The sequence below is a fragment of the Lissotriton vulgaris genome, chromosome 4_1 (genome assembly GCF_964263255.1).
Source record: "Lissotriton vulgaris chromosome 4_1, aLisVul1.2, whole genome shotgun sequence".
Lineage (NCBI taxonomy): Eukaryota > Metazoa > Chordata > Amphibia > Caudata > Salamandridae > Lissotriton > Lissotriton vulgaris.
Genome location: NC_141691.1, coordinates 1,778,929,681 through 1,778,947,999, shown reverse-complemented (window position 1 = coordinate 1,778,947,999; position 18,319 = coordinate 1,778,929,681).

Sequence of the window (18,319 nt, the reverse complement as noted above, 5' to 3'; positions counted from 1 at the left end):
ATAAATTCAAAAATCTTTTCAGACAAAACACAAAGTTTCAATAATGTAAACATGGCCGCAACTCCTAAACACTACACAGTCATAAAGTCATAACACAACACATGAAACATGCCACGGACAAGCAGTATAAAATCTGAAAAGTGTAATTAGAAAAATTACACTAAAAAACAAAAATTTTAATCAGCAGGACCAGTGATGACTTTTTATAGTTTTAAGGCAAAAATCACCAAAAAAATGAAAAAGGCACCAACCAGAAGTCACTGTTCATGGTTGACCGGAACAAAGGCACAATTTCAGGCCGACTGCAATGGGGTGCAGGTCAGATACATCAAGTCGGCCATCAAAGTTTCAACCTTCTGATTGAGTCTTTGTCCCTCCAGCAGGCAAAGTTGCAGGATGTATCCAACAAAGTCCCCTAGAATCTGGATAGCTGCAGCTGTAGAATGAGATCTTGCTGAACCCATTGGTTTAGGTGGAAAAAACTCTCAGTGGGAAGTTCAACCTTTGCAGCCAAAACACTCTCTTTGTACGGCCACATTTTGCACCTTTGTTCTGTCAATATTTCTAACTATTGACTTCGGACTGGGTTTTTTAGAGCTCAAAATCATCCAGTAAGGTAAGACTAAGGTTATATCCAATGAAGTTATTTTAAATCAGACACTTTAGCTGCAAGGTCTCACTGACAGAGGTCTTGGAAGTATAACATTTTCCCAAGTCCCTAGTTTTCAGTTTATCAGGGTCAGTGCCTCTTAGGCTTAGTCTGCTTCTAAGGCTCCCAGGATCTCCGAGACAGCACTTAGGAGCCAGGATGCACTCTGGCAGAGGCCACCAGTAAGGCTGAGCCCAGTTTCAGTTGTAACTAGTCCACTGGTCATGCCAAGAGAAAGGCCTCTTGAAGAATGTAATGTCCCTGTAGCCACAGAGGAGGCCAGTCAACTAAACCTTGGAGTCCACTTCTTTGTCCTGGGTGCAAGGAGGAGCAGGACCAGCCCTTTATCTCCTCATAGGTTATAGACAGCAGGTCTAGCCCTCATTTGTTCTTCTACAGCTCCAGAAAGTCCTCTGAGATGCTTGGGGTGAGTTGCTACTTTTGTTCAATTCACTAGTCAGTGGGTGAGTATGACTCCTACACCCTCCCTGACCAGTGAGCAAAGAGTTCCCGAGAGCAAGACTTCCCACTTTTGCAGCAAACCCTATTTGCTGCAATGCAAACTATCCCACAGTGCACTATTTTCAGTAATATCCAATATAGCAACTTTTTCATGCCCTTGGAGGCATCTTTTGGCACACATGGGGGCTGTTTAATGGAATGGGCGGTCCCTTCCCACTGAAATACTCCAAACTAGTTTGGACCAACTCCTTTTCCACTGAACCTAGAGCCAGGAGGCCAAAGTGTGTTTGGGATCAAAAGACCATTCTTCCCCAGGCTTACCTTATCACTAAATTATAATCATACATGTCTCTCCATAGTCCCTTTTAAGTTGGCCAAGTTCCTAGATACCCCTAAACTGATCTTTGGTTAAGCTGTGACAAATTCCTTCCCCTTGCCATCCTGGCATGTACAAGCAATTGTCTCTGTTCTGACACCTCATTAAACCAACACTGACACACCAACTGCAGACAGGCCAATAATAATTTTCTGCTGATGCTTTAGACAGGGAAAGTATAACTTTTTTCAGAACTTCTTGGCTGCTAAAATTACTTTTCTTCTTTTGTTCCAAAATATCAACAGAGCTCTGAAATTGTACATTTGGTTCCTTCTGTGCCTTTCACCCACTTAAGAACTTAGGGCCATATTTATGAAGGCCTTGCGCTGCCGGAGTGTCACTTTTAACATGGGAAAAAGTGACCCACCGGTGGCGCAAGGCTTTCATTAATGAGGCCCTTAATATTTTATCTGATTCATACAGAACATACACATTTAGATATATAATGGTGCCCGTCCTATTTGATCAGGGAGAAGTACCCCCTTTCATACCTTACAAGAATGTTACAAGTCACCAAAGAATTCTGCGATCATACAGAGGAGTGAAGCTGAAGGTTAAGTTCCTTTATAAGGTCATGGAACTCCAAGTGACTTGCAATATCCTTTTAATGCTTAGTAGAGGGTATTTTTGTTCCTTAGAATACTTGGTCACACCATCAGTCAGAAATGTTTTCATGTTCTTTTCAGATATAAAGAATACAAAAAGACTCTGTACTTTGAAGTGTAACAAACCGAAATGCAGTCAATCATTTTTAACAACAGATATTAGGATCAGATTCTTGTAAGTCGGATTAAAAGATGCTGTGTTGAATCATGGAGTGGTTCTTTCTTGTAGAGGTTGGAAATAAATAAACATGTTGCCATGAATATCTCCTTTCTGCTGAGTGCTTTTCATTTTAGAAAATTATATCAGAAGAAAGAAAAGTCAATTCCTGTTTCACTCATTTAAACTGTGAATGCACTTATGCCCCAAGCTGCCTTTCAGCTTTGCTGCTGGCTCTAGCAGCAGACATTTTGATGTCAGAACTCAACGGTAATACCTTATTACAGTTGAGCATCAACATCTGCTCTTTATTACAGGTGACTAGAGATGGGTTTTTATAGTGATATTTCAGATTCCCATGTAATATTTATGCGATAATGCTCCTCCTGCTGTATCCTATAAGAATATTGCAGGTCCCTGAAGAGTTCATAAGGTTATAAAATCTGAGGTGACTTGCAATATCCTTCTCATGCATGAGACTGTGGGTACTTTATTCCTTATAATATAAGGTCACGCCATCACCTTTCCCACAAACCATTCAAATCCTTGTTGCGCATGTCTTTCATGTGAAAGAAAGAGCATGTTTTCAAACATGAAGAATAAAAAAAAGAATCTATAGTGCAAAATGAAATACAACAAAAAAACTGTTAGATGTTTCTAGCGAAAAGCTATTAGAAGCAGTATAATTGTAGTTAGTTTTTTAAACAAAGGTGCAGCAGAAACTTTCAGAGGGGTTCTAGCTTTTCTATAATTACCCAAATAGTGCAATACATAGCTCCTGTTTTCTTGTCAATGTACAGATAGAAAAAAAGAGCACAAGAAAGAAAAACAATGTCTTGTTTTTGTTTTTTAAACATCTGGTTTAATTATGCACCATGACCTGGCCTGCTATTCTCCCCAGCTTCTGGCATTGGCAATAGGCATTGTGATTTCAGAAATCAAGTGTAATACATTATTACAGTATAGCGAGAGGGTGCATCTGAGGTAATAGAAATTTTCAGGTAGCCAAAGTGTCCCCCAACTCGCACCCTATCCATGCACCCATGTTCCTTGTATGTCGTGTAACTTCTGTTCTGATCATGCTAGAGAGACGCAAATACATTTGCGTCCAACGTTAACATGTCAGCTATCCAGCCATGCATAAATATCCCGTTAAATAGGCTTCTAGATCTACGGTGCCAACGTCTTTACATGGTGCACTTTCACGTTTTCGTCTACGTTTTCCTTGCCTAGTCGAGTTAGGCCCTTAAACGAGGCCCCGAGTCTCATCTCTCCTGTCTCTGAAAGCTGTATGCATCCCTGACCCTTGACTTACTTCCTGCCTCAGACGAGCGGTGCCCGGCTCGGCCTGGTTCGCTTGCCAAGATGATGTTTCACCTACAAGTTATCTGTCCAGCCTCCTCGAAAACACATTCCAGTCTAGTGAAATAGGTAAACATATTCCCGGCTGCAGAGCAAAGGGCCCTGCCTTCCTGTCTCCATGCAAGTAATTTACTGCTCCCGTTACCATGGTAGGCCCATGGCCCCCGCACTCTACATGAAGATCCCTTTGCACGCACTAGCATTCAGTGATGAACGGCCTCTGCCTGAGAGACCTTTTACTTCAGACACTACATCCTCCAAACATGAGATACCAGATATGCTATAGGTGCAGGTCGTTCTGACACCCCAGACACCAGTCTCCTCTACTCGTGCAAAAGTCAAAGCCCCCAGTTCTCCCCAGTTACACGTCATGCTCAGCTGCGCGCGCATATAGGTCAGAAGTTTCTGCCGACTCTGCAAACTTTCACTAAGCATCCACCCACTTGTGACGTTTCATGTTACGATTCTCTGACATGTCCAGTGCACGCCCATATGTACGCCTTCTTACACGCCTTCTTACACGCCTCCTGTTACGTACATGTGTTCTTATCTCTCTTTTCACCTGTTACGCCTACTGTATTGGCTCCAATTGTACCGTTTTACTATATATAATGTGTACTGTTAATAAAAAGTTGAATGTCCCTTCCTGAACCTTAGAGGTGATGGAACATGATGTCCCATCCTCGAGGATTATTCAATTAAAGCCCGTATGACTCAGATTCGACGGACTCTGCCTCTCATTTGAATGAGCTGTCTTGTATTGATAATTATATGGAAAAATGATTAGGTAAAATTAATTTACCACATAATTTGGCGCCCGAATAGGGACCCCCCCCTTCCCCACTCGCCGGTGATGACCCGCAGGCCTTGACCCCTTCTACGGCTGCGACGGAACAAGTGCACTTCTGCGGGTTTTCCTGCTATTCTCCCTCGGGCCTACGGAGGAGACGGTGACTGCGGCCCAGCATCCAGACGAGGCGGTGAGGAATGCGGAGGATCCCGACCAGAGCCCCTAGTCGAGAGAGCAAAGTCCGAGGTGTCGAGAGGCCCACCTGTTCCGAAGCGCATGCGTAGGAGAATCGTCACCTGTCGCAGTCCAGTCCAGTTTCCGAGGCCTTCAGTTTCTGCTTCCCGGTGAGTACCGTTATTGGGAACGCATCTAGACGGGTTCATTAATTTGTGCCCGGTCAAGACAGGTCTGGGTACACAGACCTGGTCCGGACGTGTTTATTTAGGTAAATACGACAACACACGTGTCTCTTTATGGGACCGGTCTGTACTGTTTTAGCAGTGCATCTAGAAATCCAGTGCATCTAGTAATCCAGTATTCTAGAGTTTCGAGAATAATCCAGTATTGTGCTTTCATGTAACTGTTCGAAAATGTTTTAATGTGTTTCATGTCGTGGTATGAATGATTGTTTGCAATTCATTACTGTGTTTATTGTGTTCACGCTCGGATCAGTCTCATTATGCCGCTGTTCTCTAAATTATGTCAGATAGGAACTAGGAAAGGGATACTCGAAGAAGCAGTTCCCGTCCCGCCTAGGGACACTCCTGGACATTTTATGTATAATAAACATGGCTTAGATGCCATACTGTACCTAGATTTATGGGCAGACTACTCTAAGGGTCTGGAAGAGAAGTATAGATGGCCTGTCTCAGGGACATGGGATGCTGATTGCATCATGAGAGTAGAAGAAGCATTGTGGAAAAAGAAAGCCAGACAATCACAGAAAGATGCCATAGAATTATGGCTCAAAGAAGCGCATAGAACAGAAAAAGAACTCAGAAAAGCCGAGAGAAGTAGAGAAGAATCCTAAAAAGCTAGGGTAAAAGAGCTACTAGAAGAAGGAGAACGAGTCAGAATAGAACAACAAGACAGACAAAGAAACGCCCTTATTACAGGACTGTATCCAGTTCTAGCCGAGGGCCTGCCCAAGGCGACCCCGGAAGTATCACGTAACTTGCCACCACCATTGGTCCCAACTAAACTCTGTCATAAACAAACCGCAGCAGATATTTTCCTTTCTAGCTATTTAGATGACGTAGCTCCAGCATATACTAATACACCCGTACCACCCGTTAATAATGCACAGCAGCCCGCTCCGACTGTTCAACCGGCTGTTCAAGCTACGACCCCTCCACGTTCCCAAGTCACGCTTCCAGCGCCTGTTACTTCCCCTACTGCTTCTGCTACTGTCCCACCTACTATTGGTCCCCACAATCCTTTCGCGACAGATGTGGCACAGAGTGCACATCCGTTACAATTGCCACCTTTACCCGCTACGTCATCCGCAGCCACTACCCAGCCAGTACATGCCCACGCTTCTGCTTCAGGAGGTGCTGAAGGCTACCTTTGCACCCCGCCTCAAGTTAAACGAATGACAGCCAGAGAATTCGCAATGCAACGTACGCCGAAACCGGCTACATTCGAAACCCTTAGACAATACTTGACAGATTGTAGATATGACCCAGTGCCTGGAAAGGGGGACATGATATTATCTTCGCTACGTCTACGACGAGTTACGGATTATTTGATGCTTTTTCCCAACATGGTTAACCATCTAGATAACATATATCATTTTATCAGAACAGGGGAGAGACCTGAATGTATTGGCGAGGCCATGGCATATCAGAAGGTTGAGACACAAAGTATGATCTTACGATTTCTGATTAATTGTTTGATAAGGGAACGCGATAGACCAAAAACAAGCAAAGAAGAAAAGGATGCACTGATGAAATGGAGTAATAATATTGCAGACTGTAAACATGATAAACAAAATTGTATAGATGCCATGTATAGAAAGATCTGTAAAGAAATCATAACGATACATGATAGACAGAGAGCTGAAAGGGAAGCCGAGTCAGACAAGAATGAAATTACAGAGAAGGAGGATAGCCCTGAAGAAGAAACACCAGGAACGATAGCGTACGTAGGAAGAGTGAAACTTCCTAAACAGTATTCTTTTGATAGACCTTTTGACAGACCCATTCGCCTAGAAAACCAGAAACGTTTTCTTACTCCCATACCAGAAAAATGTTCTCTTGAACATTTATTCCAAGCCACTGATAAAATCCTAAAGGATAGAGTAGGTTACAACGAACTTAGTACAATACGTGAACAAGAACTAGCACGGTCCGCAGTACAGTGGGCTGATAATAACAGCGTATATAAAGATGATTCAGTAGCGCAAACATTTTTGAGTCTCACCCTAACTGAACAACGTTTAGCTGGTATGTACATGATCCAGCATATCATTATGCTATATGAGAGTCAGCATTCTGATCCAGGTCCCCTATACAATATATTAGATGAATTACTCCTGAATAGATGGAGAGGCCTAGGTACCGATTTGATTAATGTGATTCTTGAACAACGTCATAAATACAGAACATTTTTGACTCCACATTTTGTTCCCGTTCCACCCCCAGTAAGCCATCCTTTTCACATAGACAGACAGAATCCCTTATGAGAAGTTCATCCCATACAGACGACTCCAGGGGGTGCGCTTCAACGCGTATTTGTATACACGCCCTTAAGTAAAATGGAATTATTGGAAATGAAGAAAATAGTGCCTTGTCATGATAAAGATCCAGCAGAGTTTCACCGTGAATTAAAAGACATGTTACTCATGGGAGATTACACATATCCCGATATTATGAAAATGTAAAAGTATTGTTACCGGCAGGTATTTACGAGAAACTCAAAGAAAAAGAATGGGAGGTGGGAGATAAAAAGATTAACTGGACTGAATTAGAAGACGAAGAAAAAACACGTACCCCAGGTTTAGGTCTTGGGGACAAAACTAAAGCATTACCAGGATTATTAGTACAGGTTTTGCCGAGGTTATTGACAACTAAAAAGGAAGACTGGGATGCAATCTCAGCCTGCAAACAGAAACAGGACGAAGACACTAGTGATTTTTATTCCAGATTTGAGAAATGTTTTGTTATTAACAGTGGCCTGAAAACAAGTAGTGAATCATATCCACATCTTTTTGTGACCAAATTAGTTGAGAATTCCTTACCCCAAGTCAAGAATAGAGTCCTGAAAGTCGAGAGCACATGGCAAGCAAATACACCTTCCCAAATGTTGCAAATGTTACAGTACCACCAGAACCGAATTAGAGAGGAACATGATCATGAACAGAGACGTATGAAAGACACGAAAATGAAAGTACTAGTAGCCCAGACTGTTCCAGCAGACGGTCAAAGAAAGGGTACAGCACCTCCAGGTCAGTCTGCAGCTCCCGTTAAAGGGAATTGCAATTACTGCAAACAGCCAGGTCACTATATTAATGAATGTTTGGTTTTGAAACACAATATTTCTACCGGTAGGACGAAGGAAAGGCCGCGTCCTCCTAGACAGGAACATGTTCCACAGCATATCCCACAGAATGCGCACCAGCCACCACAGCAAGCACAACAGACAGTAGCTGTACCCCAACCCCAACCTCAAACACAGCCTATTGCTGCCACTCAACATGTCACACAGCAAATGTACCAGTATGCACAGTCAGATTACCCCGATTACCAGCAGTACACATGAAACAGCCTAGAGATGGAGGTTGGCTTGCCTCTTATTGAGGTTCCTGTAGATCAAGATGGTCCCTATGTCCATAGTCAGGTATTAGGGAAGGACAGAACATTTTTGATTGACACAGGGGCAAGTAGAACGACCATCAGTCATGACGAAGTTCCAGGGGCACCCCTCTCAGGCTCACAGAATGTTTCCCTGGGTTTTTCAGGAAAGCCTATTGTTAATGAAGTATCAAAGCCAGTTTCTCTTGAAGTTGGTCCATTGTCCCGAACTACTGACCTGTTACTTACGAAAGCATGCCCTGAAAATCAGCTTGGTATTAAAACGTTGAAAGCTTTAGGAGCTGTGATATGTTGTTCTCCGGAAGGAGTGAGATTATTCTTACGTGACTTTAAGGGTCACTATGTGTTACGAGATTTTGATCCAAGATTGCAGAATGTACCAAAACATTTATGGGCGCAAGGTCCAACTGATGTAGGTTGTATGCACATTACTCCCTATCGTGTCACTCTCAAGCAAGGAGTTGTACTACCCCGAATCCGACAATACAAATTGCCCCCCGAGGCTGTAGTGGCTTTACTGAAAATTATTCACGAGCTCATTGCTCAAGGAGTAGTTGTAGAAACTGACTCAAATGTATGTAATTCTCCAATCATTCCGATTCTTAAACGAACTGACCCAAATGCACCACCAGTCTACCGATTGGTGATTGATCTCCGCGAGCTCAATAAATGCATAGTGCCACAGTACCCGGTAGTCCCAGATATATCATCCTTGTTGACTGCCATTGATTCCGAAGCTGCGTTCTTTACTGTGATAGACCTCAAGAACGCCTTCTTTAGTGTCCCCATTCATCCGGAAAGCCAATTTTTGTTCGGATTCTCATTAAATGGCCGAAGTTTCAAATTTGCACGTGCACCTCAAGGGTTCACGGAAAGTCCCAGTATTTACAGTCAAGCCCTGAAACGACAACTAGACAGTATTCACATGCCTGCTGACACTGCTCTGCTCCAATATGTAGATGACTTGTTAATAACTGCACGGACCGAACGCGATTGCGAGCACGCGTCACTGACTGTCCTATGTTTCTTGGCCGAAAAGGGGCATAAAGTGTCCCCTTCGAAGCTACAATTCTGTGCCCAGCAAGTGGTATACCTTGGCCACTTGCTGTCCAAATGGGGGAGACAACTGACACCAGAATGTATCCAGTTGATTGCACATCTGCTACAACCCAAGACACAAAAGGAGGTACGGGCCTTCATTGGCCTCACCTCGTACTGCAGACAATGGATCCCTCAGTATGCATATCTTGCTAAACCACTCATACAGTTAACGACACAGGAGGCAGCGACTTCGACTGTCCTCCCTTGGACTCAGGAACACACACAAGCTTTTGACGAGTTAAAGAAAGCCTTATGTCAAGCACCTGTTTTAGCGACACCATGTTATAGCAAGCCTTTTACACTTTTTGTTACTGAACGCGATGGCACAGCATTATCTGTTCTCACACAAGATCAAGCACGACACCATAAGCCTTGTGCTTATTTTTCTAGTACATTGGATCCAGTGGCCCAGGCTCTGCCTGCGTGCCTTAAATCAGTTGCAGCAACAGCTCTAGCGATCAGACAAAGCGATTCAATAGTGTTAGGACATCCCCTGACAGTACAAGTTCCACATTCCGTGAAAGTTCTTTTGAACCGAACCCAGACTCAACACCTAACCATAGCAAGACTGACAGGATACGAATTGACATTGTTTCAGCCACACATAGAAATCAGACGCTGCAACATACTAAATCCTGCCACATTGTTACCCTCAAACACGATTGACTCGACACCACATGATTGCGTAGAAGTCATCAATACAGTAACGAAGCCCAGACAAGACTTGACAGACATTGCATTACCCGATCCAGACCTGACACTTTACGTGGATGGTTCATGTATGAGAACAAGCACAGGAGAGTTAGTGGCCGCCTATGCGGTGACCACTGAAACTGAAGTCTTAGAAACACATCGCATTGACACATTGTCTGCTCAAGCAGCAGAACTCATTGCTCTGACCCAAGCCTGTATACTAGCCAAGAACAAGAAAGTAAAGATATACACAGATTCACAGTATGCATTCGGAGTCGTTCACGACTTCGGTGTTCTTTGGGAAGAGAGAGGTTTTTTAACTTCTCACGGTACCAAGATCCAACATGGTCCCCTTATTCGAGCTCTGTTAGAAGCAATACACTTATCTGCATCCATTGCTATCATGAAGTGCAAAGCACATACTAAAGTTACTGACAATATCTCCCAGGGTAACGACCTGGCAGATCAAACAGCTAAGCTTACAGCTCAGACTCAGACAAACCCGACAAAGACCGTAGTACCAACACAGACGCATTGTATGACAGTGAAGGATCCCATACTAGAGGTACTCGACATACAGACACATGCCACACCAGACGAAATCAAGAAATGGACTGAACAAGGAGGGATCCAAACAGATCAGGGATGGATGACGAAGGGAAGAGCCACATGGTTCCTCCCCGACTCTATGGTTCAAGTTATCATTAACACAGCACATAGTCCTGCACACTTAGGAGAAAAAGCTATGTTAGACAGCATCCAGAATCTATGGTTCAATAAGCATTTACGAGCAGCAGCAAAACAGAAAGTGCGTACCTGCATGATCTGTTGTCAGTTCAATCCAGGCAAAGGTGTTCCCGTGGAACAAGGTGGTTTCCACCCTCCCGATCATCCTTTTGAAGTCCTACAGATGGATTATATCCAGATGGACCGATGTAGAGGATTCAAATATGTCCTCGTAGTTGTATGTGCCCTTTCCCGATGGACAGAAGCATATCCAGTCCCAGATTACACTGCCGCGACCACTGCCAAGCAGCTGGTTCGTGAATTTTTCCCGCGATACGGCTTGCCCCGTGTCGTGTACTCAGATAATGGACAGCCATTCTCGTCCGAGCTCATGAAGCAGGTTTCACTCCTGTTAGGTTACCAGTGGAAGTTCCACTGTGTACGACATCCCGAAGCAGCTGGTTTGGTCGAAAGACACAATCAGACCCTGAAAACACGCTTAGCCAAAATATGTGCAGAAAAAGGCGTAGATTGGATAGTAGCTTTGCCAGTTGCCCTCTTCTATATGCGTATGGTAGCCCATTCTAGAACAGGATTGTCACCTTATGAAGTAGTTTTTGGGCGGCCTCCCAATATGTGGGGTACGCCTATGCCGAAGAAAATTACAGATGTTGACAGTATTATGCTGACAGATTACTTGGCCTCCTTGATGTCTGCACTACAATCTTGTCGTTCACAGGTCGCCGCTGCCTTCCCAGACAACACCCAAGTGAAACCGCATGAAGTGGTCCCCGGCGAGCACGTCCTCGTGAGGAACTTCGACAGGAAAAGTCAGCTGGAGCCGAGGTGGAAACAGCCTAAGTTGGTTTTGATGACGACGAGGACCGCGGTCAAGCTGGAAGGCAGGAAGGGGTGGTTGCTTTCCAGCCACATAAAGAAGATTCATGGACTGTGCCCAGATACTCTGAATAAAGACTGCCCCCTTCCGGACATTGACTCTAAACTTCCCCTGATAGAGAAAACTCCCCAAGAGGAGTACCGTTTAAAGCTAAGGTCTAGTAAGTCAGACAGCGTTTAATTGTTTAAGTCCCCCTCGGGTGAAGCGGTTAGACAGGTTTCTGACATGAATAAGATAGACCCCAGTAGTCAGAGAGATAGGCGTATCAAAAAGAGAGAACAATACTGTAAAAACTTGCACAGTCGTTGTGTGATAACGTTAATTCTCATGTTTCTTCTAAGCATTCTGATAATATGTGCAAGCTTCTGGTTACATGATTTCTTTCCTCTTTTAAATTCACATGTACATGCTTCTTCTAACGATTCCGCAGAACACACTTTCAGCGACCTGCCTCCACACGAACTATCCTATCGATTAGCAATGCGCAATAATACATTCATTCGTATGTTACACCATACTCACCAGACCAGCAATGCCACTAATTGTTGGGTATGTGGCCGACTCCCACCTTACCAGAAATACAAGGGAGCCCTGCCTCTCTTTCCTTACCCGTTCACACATAATGGTTCATGTGGTGCATGGTTCACTTTAATGTCCTCCCTAGACAGTAAGTCCAAAGTTTCCCAAGGCAATTGGATTTGGGGGAACCTGAATACAGTCATGAATAAAGCATGTTACCCAGATGCCGACGGTCTCCCACAAAGGATAGGGACGATCTAGAAAATGAAGTGTATGCATTAGGTCATTTTTCCCTCAATCTCATGATCCTGAACGTCCAGTCCGAGACTAATTCGAACTTGCCGTTTATTACAGTTTTGCCAGTGAAAGGTGAATTATGCGTCAGAAAGAATGGCTCAGTACATCTAGGACACAGTGATTGTAATACTGTGGTCGAATTCAGTGATAAAGGAAAGTCTACTTTCAAAGCCTCTCGCCATTCTTATTTTATTTGTGGTCACACTGCTTATGTACATCTGCCCCTTGATTGGGATGGGACGTGTTATATTGCGTTCCTGTTGCCACCTGTTTTCCTAGCTCCACCTGATTATCATAGAAATTCACGCCTTGTGAACTTCAGACACAGAAGAGATCTTCCTATTGTTATTGATGATTCCGAATCCACATGGGATTATGTTAAAGGATATTTCTGGTTCATAGGTTCTGTCCAGAACAGTAAAATAATACGCAGGTTAACGAGAACCCTTGAAGTGGTAGTGAACGAAACTACTTTTGCTTTAGGTAACCTGACCGAAGAACAGTCTGCTATGAGAATTGTTGTTCTTCAAAATCACCTTGTCCTTGACGTCATCCTGGCGGATAGGGGCGGGGCTTGTAGAGTCATTGGATCCAGTTGTCGCGTGTTTATTCCTAATAACGCGCCGTCCGTGTATAAGGCCATCACACGGCTTCACGAAATTGCTCACCTGATTCACCAGAATCCAGGCTCCTGGACTTGGTCCGGTTGGCTCTGGAGTGTGATATCCGCTTGGGGATGGAAATTGCTATCATTCCTAGGTATAATATTGGTCATAGTGTTCAGTTGTTGTCTATGTCTGCAATGTGGGCCAGCGATTTGCGGCTTGTGCGCCACAGCTTGTATTCCAGGTCCAAGTTCCCGTTCCCGAATACGAAAAGAAGAGCAAATGATGTTATATGAACAGATAGATGGTCTCATGAATATAGATATATCCTAAAGGGTGAAGTAGGGGCCAAGGAGGGAATGAGGTAATAGAAATTTTCAGGTAGCCAAAGTGTCCCCCAACTCGCACCCTATCCATGCACCCATGTTCCTTGTATGTCGTGTAACTTCTGTTCTGATCATGCTAGAGAGACGCAAATACATTTGCGTCCAACGTTAACATGTCAGCTATCCAGCCATGCATAAATATCCCGTTAAATAGGCTTCTAGATCTACGGTGCCAACGTCTTTACATGGTGCACTTTCACGTTTTCGTCTACGTTTTCCTTGCCTAGTCGAGTTAGGCCCTTAAACGAGGCCCCGAGTCTCATCTCTCCTGTCTCTGAAAGCTGTATGCATCCCTGACCCTTGACTTACTTCCTGCCTCAGACGAGCGGTGCCCGGCTCGGCCTGGTTCGCTTGCCACGATGATGTTTCACCTACAAGATATCTGTCCAGCCTCCTCGAAAACACATTCCAGTCTAGTGAAATAGGTAAACATATTCCCGGCTGCAGAGCAAAGGGCCCTGCCTTCCTGTCTCCATGCAAGTAATTTACTGCTCCCGTTACCATGGCAGGCCCATGGCCCCCGCACTCTACATGAAGATCCCTTTGCACGCACTAGCATTCAGTGATGAACGGCCCCCGCCCGAGAGACCTTTTACTTCAGACACTACATCCTCCAAACATGAGATACCAGATATGCTATAGGTGCAGGTCGTTCTGACACCCCAGACACCAGTCTCCTCTACTCGTGCAAAAGTCAAAGCCCCCAGTTCTCCCCAGTTACACGTCATGCTCAGCTGCGCGCGCATATAGGTCAGAAGTTTCTGCCGACTCTGCAAACTTTCACTAAGCATCCACCCACTTGTGACGTTTCATGTTACGATTCTCTGACATGTCCAGTGCACGCCCATGTGTACGCCTTCTTACACGCCTTCTTACACGCCTCCTGTTACGTACATGTGTTCTTATCTCTCTTTTCACCTGTTACGCCTACTGTATTGGCTCCAATTGTACCGTTTTACTATATATAATGTGTACTGTTAATAAAAAGTTGAATGTCCCTTCCTGAACCTTAGAGGTGATGGAACATGATGTCCCATCCTCGAGGATTATTCAATTAAAGCCCGTATGACTCAGATTCCACGGACTCTGCCTCTCATTTGAATTAGCTGTCTTGTATTGATAATTATATGGAAAAATGATTAGGTAAAATTAATTTACCACACATCATAAATTGCAGATTATAAAGAAATTAGAGATGTTTATACAGGAATTATTGAATCCAATACATTATATATTGGATGAAATGCCCCATGTCATATATTATAAAGATGTTAGAAGTCACCAAGGTGTTTAGTGATCATATAGAGGAACTATGCAAAAGTCTCAGTTCCTTTAAGAGGTCATGGAACTACAAGGCGACTACACTATCCTCACTTTATTCCTTATAATATATAGTTAAACCATACCCTTTCCCAAATATCACTTAGATCCATAATCTGCTGTTTAGTATAAAAGGGATGCTTATAAATATGAGGAATACAATTACAATCTCTAGTGCAACGATTACACACACTAAAAAGGGGATAGATATTTGTTAGAAAAAATAGTAGAAACAGTTTTATAGAATTAGAATGTAAAGTAAACACTAGCTCAGAATATTTGGAAACATGCAGAGGAGGGTAATCATAACTTAAAGCACAGAAAAAAAATCTGTTGCCATACATATCTCCATGCTCGTTAATACTGCTCAGCTAGAAGAAGTAAAAAAACATCTTTTTTTTTAAGTGCACCTTTAATTGTGCTCTGAGATCTGCCTTTTCCCTCAGCTGCTGGCTCTGACAGCTGTTATTGTGATGTTAGAAGTCAGCTGTAATAAGTCATTGCAGTTGGCGGTTTCGTAATACAGGTGATTAGAGATGTCTCAAGATGGATTTTTTAAAGGGATTGCATGCTCCCATGTATTACAAAATAATATTAAGGTGCATTTTAAAGCATTATATTTAAGTATAATATGTATCACAAGAAGGTGTGGGGCCAGAATTAGAGCCTATGGCAAGTCCATGTATGTCTCTTAGGAAATTACATCAGTGTAATGGGGGTTTGAGCACTGAGCAAGTCAGTGTTTGGGTTGATCTTTACAATCCATTCTGTTGGAGCTTTGAGTTTTGTTTTGGTGTTTGGGCTTTGGAGCAAGCAAAGGTTATTGGATTCATTGTACAATAATTGCAATGTATTTACCATTTTATCACGTTGCAATGCATTATTATACTTCAGTGTTATTAAAAAAGGCTTGAATTTCATTTGTTGCATTTAACATATAACTGTTGGACCTTCCCTCTCTACAGGGTCATCCCCAAACCTTTTGCCTATTGCCCTTCACTTTTTCTTGAGTTCATTTTTGTTGTCCATAGGACTCTGTGCACTTTAACATGGCTAGTCAGTGCTAAAGCGCTTTTGCTCACTCCCTAAACATGGTTTGATTGGCATACACTTGATTGCCATATTTAATTTACTTTACTTGACACTTGGACACTGGTATGCCATATACCCAGGTCTGGAAAGAAAATAGTATCTGTGGGCCTGCAGCACTTATTTTGCCACCCACTTAAAAAGCACCGTTAAAAATGCCCCAGGCCTGCCACTGCTGCCTGAATGGAGTTTTAAACAGCCAAGTTGACTTGGTGATAAAATCTACTTGCCAAACCTTAACCACCCCCGTCCCTTCTATTGCATACAAGTCAACCCTAAGATGGGCCCTAGGTATCCATACAGCAGGGTGCTATGTAATTAAAATGGTGGACCTGTACTTTTACTTTGCTGGTCCCGGTATTACAAAAAGTTTAGAAAGAATGTCACTACCGTGAGGCCTACTCCTCCCATAGGACAACATTAGGGATTCCAAATTACATTTAGTAAGCTGTAATTCCCAATTAGGTGCTGTTAGATCTGCCATTCTTGGCATGGTTTCCCCTCTCTTTTTTCCTCTACCACCTGTATTTTTGGATGTGTGCTGGACTTCGTTTTGCTGGTTTGTGTACTCTGGGCACTTTACCACTGCTGAGCAGTGCTAAAGTGCAAGTAGTCCCTATGTACATTATGATTATGATTGGTTATCCATGATTGCCATATCTGATTTACTGGTAAGTACCTAGTAAACATCACTATGTGTGCCCTGGTCCTGTAAATCAAATGCTACTGGTGGGCCTGCAGCACTGTATGTTCCACCCACATAAGTAGCCCTGTAAACATGTCTTAAACCTGCCATTACAGAGTTTGAGGGTGCAGTGTATGTGAAAGGTATTACATGTACTGGTGTGTTTTGCATGTTCTGATAGTGATATACTGCCAATTTAATTTCTCACCATTGTAAGGACTAGCTCTCTTTTAGGTTATCATTGGAGCTGTCTTGTAACAACTTACCAGGTTCATTTTCAGTTGGGAAGAGCTAGAGATTTGGTGTTTGGGCTCTCTGAGATCAGAATTTAAAAACACATATTTTTGTGAAGGTGATTTTTAAAATGTGTGTGTTAGACCTGGCATCTTTGGCATGGTTCCCCCTGTCTTTTTGCCTCTGCCTCCTTTACTTTTGGCACTGTGCTGGATTTCGTTTTTGCTGGTTTAGATGCTTTGGGCACTTTGCCACTGCTGATCAGTTACAAAGTGCAAATGCTCCCTATGTAAATTATGATTGTAATTGGTTACCCATGATTGGCATATTTGTATCACCAAGAAGTCCCTAGTAAAGTGCACTGGGTGTTCCAGGGCTGGTGATACAAATGCTACTAGTGGGCCTGCAGCACTGATTGTGCCACCCACATGAGTAGCCCTAAAATGGTGTCTCAGGCCTGCCACCGTAGTGCCTGTGCGCAGTCTGTGAACGGCCATGTCCTCCTGGTCAGTGTCCCCACTGGCCAGGCCCAATCCTTCCCTTTCTGTACACATTGGTCACCCCTATGGAAGGTCCAAGTTACCCCCTTGGACACGGTGCAGTGTATGTGAGAGGTAGAGCATGTACTAGTGCAGGTGACATGCTCTGCTAGTGAATGACAGCCATTTTCGTTTTTTCACTATCGTAATGCTACCTTACCTATAGGCTATCATAGGGAATGCTGGCTACAGTGGCTACTAGCATATCTTCCCATAGGAGCAAGGTAGGACATACAAGTCTGGTATCCCTGAACTCAGGATTTAATAACACATCTTTTAGGAAAGGTTGTTTTTAAATCCTGTGTTTGAGAACAGCACTTTTAGAAAGTTGCTGTTCTCTTGTCTGACCTCTCTGTGTGTCTTGGCCTGTTTGTGAATTGACCGTCTGGTTTGTGGGTGACAGGGCCTGGGTGGCTCCCAGAGGCTGAGTGGGCCATCCCTGGGCTGAATAATCCATCTGTATCTAGAGTGGTGGGAGGGGGTAGCACCAGGGCCTGAATAGGGAAGTGCCTGCCTTCCACAATGCTGGCTCCACCTCCTGCTGGGTGGCTGACGACCCTGCCCCTCTCTCTGAAAGGAAAGGAGAGACCAGGAAAACAAAGTGCTCAAGGAACACCCAGAACTGGGTCAGACTGGGCTCAAAGCCCTTCCGCACAAAGGGAGCAAAGACTTTTAGGGGTATAAGTACAGGACCCCTGAATACAGAAAATTAGATCATCCTGGAATCAAGAAGGAACCTCTGCCAAGGATAAAGCAGGAAGACTGAAGAAGGAAGACTGTCCTGCTGTTGCTTTGCTGGACTGACCTGCAGTAGCTTTGCTGCCAAGGACAGGGGAAGGACTTTGCTTTGTGCTGTGTCCCCTTGCTTGAAGGAATCTCCAATGGCCTGAAGAAGAGTTGGCTCCCTGTTAAAAAGTCCCAGGAACAAAAGGACTTCACCCCCACCTTTCCTGAACTCTGCTGAGAGGGTTCTGTCCTTCCTAGAGTGATTGGGCCAGTTGTGGTGCCTCTGGA